Genomic DNA, 9,972 nt, shown 5'->3' on the forward strand with positions numbered 1-9,972 from the left:
ATTGGCCAATTATTTTTCCCCCAGAGGACCCCCTGAAATGATTCAAAGATCCTGAGGATTAGGCTTATGGCGTTGTTCTCTTAACTCCTGACTAAAAGTAGAGGTGTCTCAGAGAAGACTATCAGAAGGCAGTCACCCCGTTTCACTGCCGGGTCAGCAAAACTCAGGGGTCGGTGGCAGGCATGGAGGTGCTGCCACTTAGACAAGCCTTCTCCATGGCTCAGGTCCCAGATTTGCACTCAGCCAGAAGCATGAGCTTCTCAAGGGGCCTCGATAACAAGTAGCCAAATTCATCCTGGGTGGCCAGACAGCTCTCTGTTCATCTCCTAGAAATACCCACACCCAAAACTGCTAAGTAAAAATTTACTGTTTATAGAAAACTGTTTTCCAGAGGGTGTTGCTGTTCCTAGCAGGACAGCATTCTCCTCTATGCTGGGAAAACCCTTAGGAACCAGCCAACTCAACAATGCTGAAGAGGGCAGAACCCAGTGCCAGGGGCAGCTGGGTGGCAATGCCCCACTGGAGCATTCTCTGTAATAACACATCAACCAAAAAAAGAAACAAGAATATTCCATTTGAACAAATTTGTGATGCAGCCCCACAAAATAATTGTAAGCAAATGTTCAGAAGAGTGAGTTGGGTCTCTATGCAGTGATCTGGAAGTGTCTCCAAAATACACTATTAAATAAACAAGCAGGAAAAAACAGCTGATGTGCAAAAAGGCAAATACTGACCCCAGGAGTACTTTAGCAAAGAACAGATATTTACAAGAGGGCACTATTTTGATAGTGCTGTGATCTTTGTTTCTGTATTTCCCATTACTCTGTGACCTTTCCCCCAGCCAGGCAGCAGTTAGAATATGCTAGGTGGGCTAGGTGGGCTGACTCGGACAAGCACTACACGGAAGGAAGAGGTCAACTCCTGGCTTCTGTGTTTTTAAATAGGTCTTGATAATCCTGGCAGAGATAACAGGCATGAGGGGTTCAAAACTCAAGGCCTTTGAGTTTTAAGAAGCTGAGCTTTTGAGATGCCTATCATTTTATGCCTCGAGCCATAGTCTTAGAAAACTTCTGCTCACTCTCAGTCTAAATGAAGACCTCTTGGACTAGCTGAAGGCAGTGAGTGAAATGCTCTCAGATCCCTAAGAAACAGCCCTGTGCCCTGCTACCGACCTTCCCCACCAGGTGCCCTAGGAGGACGGGAAAGAAATCCCAGAGGAGCTGGAAGATCTGAGAGCAGAGAAGACCTGGGCCTGGCTGCAGGGAAAGAGCCCCCAGGAAGGAGGCAGGCATGCCAGAGTCCTCCCATGACCTGGAGGCAGAAGAGCCAAGACAGAAAAGTGGGGTAACCCTGAGACACAGCCAATCTCCCCTTGAGTAACACCCACCATGGATGGGAAGATTCAGATGCTTCCTGAAGACCCCAAAGGAGCCCAGAAGTAGCTGCGAGGCCGGAGCTCAGAGGCCTGGAAGCCAGAATGAGAAAAGCTGCCATTAGCACCTGCATGGACCAGTGACGGGACTCCGATCAGGGACAAGAGCTCTAAGGTACCTGGGTGGCAGGTGACATGGAGGAACGCATCCTTTGTCAACCCCACACCTTGACTCTCTACCATCCTCCATTCAAAAATCCCTCAAAACTTAATCACAGGTCCAGAAAACAGAAGTGGTAAATGTTGAAATGTCTAAGATCAAATTCATACATCATAATGGAAACTTAAAAAACTATTTCAGCAACATGGATGGACATAGAGATTTTCATAACTAAGTGAAGTAAGTCAGACAGAGAATGACAAGTATCATAGGATATCACTTCTATGTAGTGTCTTAAAATATGTTACGAATGATGGCTTCCCTGGTGGCTCAGAGAATAAAGCATCTGCCTGCAATGCAGGGGACCTGGGTTCGATCGCTGGGTTAGGAAGATCCCCTGGAGGAGGAAACGGCAGCCCATTCCAGTAGTCTTGCCTGGAGAATCCCATGGATAGAGGAGCCTAGCGGGCTACAGTCCATGGGGTCGCAAAGAGTCGGACATGACTGAGCGACTTCACACACACAAAAAAAACAGAAACAGACTTGCAGACATAGAAAACAAATTTTAGTTACCAAAGGGGAAAAGTGGGGAGTCAGTCCCGTTCAGTTCAGTCGCTCAGTCGTGTCTGACTCTTTGCGACCCCATGAATTGCAGCACGCCAGGCCTCCCTGTCCATCACCAACTCCCGGAATCCACCCAAACTCATGTCCATTGAGTCAGTGATGCCATCCAACCATCTTATCCTCTGCTGTCCCCTTCTCCTCCAGCCCTCAATCTTTCCCAGAATCAGGGTTTTTTTTTCAAAAGAGTCAGCTCTTTGCATCAGGTGGCCAAAGTATTGAAGTTTTAGCTTCAACATCAGTCCTTCCAATGAACACCCAGGACTGACCTCCTTTAGGGTGGACTGATTGGATCTCCTTGCAGTGCAAGGGACTCTCAAGAGTCTTCTCCAACACCACAGTTCAAAAGCATCAATTCTTCGGCACTCAGCTTTCTTTATAGTCCAGCTCTCACATCCATACGTGACTACTGGAAAAACCACCACAGCCTTGACTAGACGGACCTTTGCTGACAAAGTAACATCTCTGCTTTTTAATATGCTGTCTAGGTTGGTCATAACTTTCCTTCCAAAGAGTAAGCGTCTTTTAATTTCATGGCTGCAGTCACCATCTGCAGTGATTTTGGAGCCAAAAAAATTAAAGTCAGCCACTGTTTCCACTGTTTCCCCATCTATTTGCCATAAAGTGATGGGACCGGATGCTATGGGTGGAGATAAACTAAGAGTTTTGGATTAATGGATACACACTACTATATACAAAGTAGATAAACAACAAGGTTCTATTGTATAGCACAGAGAACTAATTTCAATATCTTGTAATAACCTATAATGGAAAAGAATTTGAAAATGAATATATATACATATAAACTGAGTCACTTCGTCGTACACCAGAAACTAACACAACACTGTAAATCAATTATACTTCAATAAGAAAAAGAAAGAAACTTAAAAACAGGATTCATTTCTACTACCGAAAAAATATATATTAACCACATTCTTGCCACCTGGTATGGTCAGAAGTTTGCCTCTGCTTTTCCTCATCTATATGCAGGCATATGTAGAAAAAAGTTTTGAAATGGCTAACAGTAGTTACCCCTACAGAATGGAACTGGAGAAGAGGATAGACATTTGTCTTTTTCATTTCACATGGCTAGTTTTTCTACCAAGAGCAATAACATAAACGCCCCTTTCACTCAGCAGAGATAGTGGGGAGAATACGTTCCTGGATATGGAATACTGACTCCCTCGAAGCTCACAGGGTTGTTGTGGCATCACCTAGGTCAACATGTGACCCCAGAATCTTCCACTGCCAATTACAGATTGTTCCCTTCACATCCTCTAAAGTCAAACAAGCCTTTTTCAGCTCAAACAATTTCTACCCACCTTCACTCCCAGTTTACAAGTCATTCCCAGGCTGTAATTGGTCTTATGATTTTATTCTTTTTTTAGAGACAGAGTAGATCTTTTTATTTATTTATTTGACTGCACTGGGTCGTGGCTGCAGAACATGGGAGCTTTAGTTGTGGCATGTGGGATCCCTGACCAGGGATCAAACTCCAGGCCCCCTGTACTGGAAGCATAGTCTTAGGCACTGGACCACCATGAAAGTCCTGATCGTTTTATTCTTAATGTAAAAGGATACCCACCAGTTCCTAACTGCTTACTAAATTTTACCCCCTGTTTCTGCACTGATGTGCTTGAAAAAACTCCAGATACCATAGAACTCAAACTTCAATATCCACCATGATGTTTTCATTTGGTTCACGGCAGGCCAGCACCATCACTAATACACTTTTGACAACCATTATGGGTCAAGATGATTCACCAGAATACAAAGTAATTGGCAGAAACAGAGACCATAATAAACAACACATTGCAAAATGCAGTCAACTCACGATACAGTGATAGAGCAGTCACTGGCTGAAAATATTTGCAGTGTGGTAAATTAATGCCAAGTTTACGTAGAATAGCTAACGTGTGTAAAAAAAGCATACTGTGGAAGAATGAAATTCTGCACTATGGAGCAAAATTTGCATCAAGTATCCATTATTTCAAACAGGCCTAAAGGGGAAAAAATAGTTTAGAAACGGTTGCTTTCTGATTAACAAGAGAATAGACACAGTATATCTAGTGGAAAGTCAATTAACACAGTTGGCACATTCACTTACAAGAGTGGTGAGTTAATTAACATAGGGCTGGCAAGGTCATATATAGCTTAAGTAAGCAAATTCAATATCCTTTACAATTAATGGCTCATGTAAACAACTACAGTTTTCTACAATAAACATCTTTTTCAACACTTTTGGTTATCAACTTTCCAGTTAAAATGTTACTTTCCCAGGAATTAAAAGTATACAGTTAAAAAACAGAAAGAAAGCCTAAGGAGATCCAACCAGTCCATTCTGAAGGAGATCAGCCCTGGGATTTCTTTGGAAGGAATGATGCTAAAGCTGAAACTCCAGTACTTTGGCCACCTCATACGAAGAGTTGACTCATTGGAAAAGACCCTGATGCTGGGAGGGATTGGGGGCAGGAGGAGAAGGGGACGACAGAGGACGAGATGGCTGGATGGCATCACTGACTCGATGGACGTGAGTCTGAGTGAACTCCAGGAGATGGTGATGGACAGGGAGGCCTGGCGTGCTGCGATTCCTGGGGTCGCAAAGAGTCGGACACGACTGAGCGACTGAACTGAACTGAACTGAACTGTTTCTTTATGTGAGGACAAGAAACAAAGCACAGAAAGTTTTAAGTTCAAACAGGATCTTTGCCCCCAGGTTAGTAACTAACGGGGGTCTTTGTTCCCCTTACCCTGTGGTTAACAAAATGTAAGAGATTACAACCTTCTCTAGTTTACCTCGCTGAGCCACACAGTAGAGCAACCTGCACTGAAATTTTCAGAGGACTTCTCTCAACAAGACATATCCTATCAAGTCTTCCATAAATTAGACTTGGTACCCATAATTACTTGTAATTTTATGAAAGGTGGATTCAAAGTTCTAGTGGGATTTTGGTTTCTTTTAAAGCATATACTGTTACTTCCATGGGTCAATAAGACTCAGAAAATGGAATTTTTTAATATAGATAATGTATATGATATACTGTTTTCTGTAACTGAGTGTTTTACATAAACACACACGTCTATTTCAGAAAAATGTTTCAGAGGGAAACAGTGTTATAACAAATTAACACTGCAGGGAGCAGCATTAAACTGTTATCCATATATTACTGCTCTAATAAAAAAAAAAAGCACCCAGTAAATGCAAAAATAACTTTTTTTCCAGAACCTAAGACCATTTTCAACATCAGTCAAGACTCACTGAAAGTGTTTTTAATAACACTCAGAGTTAGCATGTCCCTTGATGCTTATGCCTGGTTGCTCATCTTAGCTTTACTGCTCTGCTCTCCTGTGGTTGGCTGATGTCCTACCGGCAGAAAAAAACCACCTTGCTAGGTAACACAGCGCGTCTTCCCTTACCCAGCCCCTCTGAGGACACTGGGGAAAGGGTTGGGTTGAGGGGCTGAGGAGCGGAAGGGAACATGGCGCCCGCGAGCCTCCTCAAGCCCACATACCGAAGACGCCACAGGAAGATGGTACCCGGCACCTGAGAATGCTGGACCCGGAACAAGACTAGCTGGACTGCCAAACCAAAGGATGGAAACGCAGGGCTCAGGAAAAGCCTTACAGTGAGAGTCTCCGCTTGTTATTCCAACACACTTCCGTCTCTTCAGCCAAAACTACACTTCCGGCTCCTTCGCGGGGCGTGCAGTTGAGAGTCCAACCTCCGGTGATGTGAGGCATGAGCAGGCCTGGCCTGTGGTGAGGTCATTCCAGCTAGAGTCCCTTCTCCTCCCCTCTCTTTCCCTTCTGCTGACTGGACGCAGCCCGGCACGGAGACCTTGGGAGCTACACGTTAGAGCTGGTTGAGCTCTGATGGAGGAGCCCCTGCTTCCTCCTTACTGCCTGGAGGAAAACCCCGCTGACCAAAAACACCCCTTTAGGATTACAGAGAGGCAGAAATGAACTTCTACTGTGTTGGAGTCACTATACACTTTGGAGTTTGTAATAAAGAGCTTACATAGTCTAGTATACAAGCCAACATGCAAAACCTGCTCCAACATTTTGGAGAAGTATTCTTCCCCCACCATGCTGCTGCTGCTGCTAAGTCGCTTCAGTCGTGTCCAACTCTGTGCGACCCCAGAGACAGCCTCCCACCAGGCTTCCCCATCCCTGGGATTCTCCAGGCAAGAACACTGGAGTGGGTTGCCATTTCCTTCTCCAATGCATGAAAGTGAAAAGTGAAAAGTGAAAGGGAAGTCGCTCAGTTGTGTCCGACTCTGTGCGACCCCATGGACTGCAGCCCACCAGGCTCCTCTGTCTATGTGATTTTCCAGGCAAGAGTACTGGAGTGGGGTGCCATTGCCTTCTCCATTCCCCATCATACTATCTCCCTTATCTTTCAGACAATCCATTGCCTGAAACCATTTTTCTACTCGGTGTTCCAACATAATGAGTCCCAATTCATCCTCAGGTTCTTTTTTTCCCAACAATATTAACTTTTTTCACCTATATTAAAATTATTGACAAATAACTAATATATTTAAAGTGTACAACATAATAATATATATAGAAATTATGAAAGTTCCCCCTATAGAATTAATCAACACGTCACCTCACAAATTTACCTTTTTTTTTTTTTGGTGAGAACCCAAGTTCTAATCTCTCAAAAAATTTCAATTATACAATATAGTATGATCAACTGTAATCATCATGTAATACATAAGTTGCACAGACCTTATTCATCTTATAAATCAAAGTTTGTACCCTTTCACCACTCTCTCCCTATTTCTCCCACAATGGCAACACTATTATATGATTTCTGTGAGTTTTGACTTTTTTTCCCCCAGATTTCTCATATAAGTGATATCATGCAGTATTTGCCTTTCTCTGGCTTATTTCACTTAGCATGATGCCCTCCAGGTTTACCCATGTTCTGCACACGACACAATTTCATTTTTTGTGACTGAATAAGATTCAGTTTATTTCTATCATATCTTCTTTATCCATTCATCTGTCAATTTTAGACAAACACTAAGGCCGTTTCCATATCTTGAAGGCTAGTATGAATAATACTGCAGTGAATATGGGAATACAGATTGAATCCAGGATTGCTGGTAACTCAGAAGCCAAAGAAAAGTGTAGAAAATCGGTGAAAGAAGTTCCTGGCCAACTCATCTTTCAAGACCCAACCCCTTGCTACCTTGACTCCTGTGCGCGCTTCTACGATGGCAACCACCACACTACTTTTCTAATTTGCTTTCATGAATCCCACCTCCTTCCCATTCTGTTATAACACCCTTAAGGGCAGGCACCATTGATCCCTGTCTACACCTTTAACATTTAGAGCAATGGGGCTCAGGCTTGGAGATTAGATAGGATGGCGTTCTATCCCTTCCCCTTATGAGATGTGTGACCTTGAAAAGCTTTTTTCACTTCCTCTCTCTGAGCTGACTTAGTTGATGGGAGGATTCTTGAGAAATATTATTCTCCCTAATTATTGAGATAATCATAATTACTGTTATTAATGCAAGTTCAGCATGTGATTCAGTGCCTGGCACCGTCCATCACAGCTAAATAAATGGTTCAAGGTTCACAAAGGCTGATTTTTCACCCTCTTCTTGCCTCTGTGACTGTCTTTGCCAGGAAACTGTTTTGAGAAATGATATGTACAACTGCTAATTCTAAAACTCTCTTTTCCTGTTTCCAGATTCCCAACCCAGGCATTCCAAGTTCTAAGGCTTCAAACAAACAGACCCTTGATTACAGAACTTGTCTGGTTTCTTCCCCAGAGCATGCTCTGTGACAACACTGGTTTGTCCGTGCCCTCTGCAGCAGAGATTGGATCACTACCTCAGCCACTGGTACTAGCATGACGCCGATTATCACTTTGTCCCTTGTGTTTATGTCACTTACATCTATGTCTCATTCCTTCTCTGGTCAAAAATGGCAGAAGAATCACAGTCCATCATAGAGGCTATTAAAAGTGCCAAAATCAAACTAGGAAAGTTCAAAGTGAAATTTCAGTTCTCTTGAGAAAGAGCAACTGCAGCATGGACTTTTGAAGGATCACTCAAGCCTCTACAGGAAAAAAAGAATAACTCACACTCAAGACATAAAATACGTGAAAACTTGTAAGACTGTGTTCTACCCATGTCTATAGTCCAGAGTTACACACACACACGCACAATACGTTCCATTTTCAGAGAAAAAAAATTTCAAGAAAATCAAGCCGATAAATGAAGAAAACATGAATTAATAAGATACAAAAATTAAGGTGAACAGGCGAAGACTGAGCGATTGCAACCGCGTTGCCGACCTCGAGCAGCAATCGCCTTCTTCAGGTAGAACCCAGGGGTAGGAGATTCAGAATCGAATCTCTTCTCCCTTCCCCCTCCTGGTTACAAATCACTTGAAATATATAAGTTAGTGGAACTTGCTTGAGTGAGATTTTTTTGATCTTCAGCTATATTTTTCAGCTTTGTGAGGCACTGTATCATCAAAGACAATGGCCAGCAATGTTACCAACAAAACGGATCCTCGCTCCATGAACTCTCGTGTATTCATTGGGAATCTCAATACCCTTGTGGTCAAGAAATCTGACGTGGAGGCAATCTTCTCAAAATACGGCAAAATCGTGGGTTGCTCTGTTCATAAGGGCTTTGCCTTCGTTCAGTACGTTAATGAGAGAAATGCCCGGGCTGCTGTGGCAGGAGAGGATAGCAGAATGATTGCTGGCCAGGTTTTAGATATTAATCTGGCTGCAGAGCCAAAAGTGAACTGAGGAAAAGCAGGTGTGAAACGATCTGCAGCGGAGATGTACCGCTCATCTTTTGACTCGGACTATGACTTTCAATGGGATTATTATGACAGGATTTACAGTGACCCAGCACGTGTTCCTCCTCCTCCTCCTATTGCTCGGGCTGTAGTGTGCTCAAAACGCCAGCGTGTATCAGGAAACACCTCACAAAGGGGCAGAAGTGGCTTCAATTCTAAGAGTGGACAGCGGGGATCTTCTTCTAAGTCTGGAAAGTTGAAAGGAGATGACCTTCAGACCATTAAGAAGGAGTTAACCCAGATCAAACAAAAAGTGGACTCTTTACTGGAAAGCCTGGAAAAAATTGAAAAAGAACAGAGCAAAGGAGGAGTAGAGATGAAGAATGATGAGTCAGAAGAGGAGCAGAGCAGCAGCTCCCTGAAGAAAGATGAGACTAATGTGAAGACAGAGTCTGAGGGGGGTGCAGATGACTCTGCTGAGGAGGGGGACCTACTGGATGATGGTGAGAATGAAGATCGGGGGGATGACCAGCTGGAGTTGATCAAGGATGATGAAAAAGAGGCTGAGGAAGGAGAGGATGACTCTTAAGCACATAGTGGGGTTTAGAAATCTTGTCCCATTCTTTCTTTACCTAGGCGCTTGTCTAAGATCAAAATTTTCACCAGATCCTCTCCCCTAGTATCTTCAGCACATGCTCACTGTTCTCCCCATCCTTGTCTTTCCCATGTTCATTAATTCATATTGCCCTGTGCCTAGTCCCATTTTCACTTCCTTTGACCCTCCTAGTAGTTACATTGTCTTACCCTGTAATTTTTGCTTTTAATTTTGATACCTCTTTATGACTTAACAATAAAAAGGATGTATGGTTTTTATCAACTGTCTCCAAAATAATCTCTTGTTATACAGGGAGTACAGTTCTTTCCGTTCATACCAATAGTTGCTTCCCTAACTACAAAGGCAGTCTCATTAGTTGAGTAGAACCTGAGAGCAGCTTTGAGTTAGAGGTATGTGTGTTATACCCCACATAAGAGTGCTGTGTGGGGC

At 43.4% G+C, this 9,972-nt stretch overlaps 1 pseudogene; it reads left to right on the top strand.

Annotated features, from left to right (window-relative positions):
* Window positions 1-8,442: 8,442 nt before the first annotated feature.
* On the top strand, window positions 8,443-9,516 carry LOC128068259 (heterogeneous nuclear ribonucleoprotein C-like; annotated as a pseudogene).
* The last annotated feature ends 456 nt before the right edge of the window (window positions 9,517-9,972 follow it).

This window comes from Budorcas taxicolor, chromosome 24 (assembly GCF_023091745.1).
Source record: "Budorcas taxicolor isolate Tak-1 chromosome 24, Takin1.1, whole genome shotgun sequence".
Taxonomy (NCBI): domain Eukaryota; kingdom Metazoa; phylum Chordata; class Mammalia; order Artiodactyla; family Bovidae; genus Budorcas; species Budorcas taxicolor.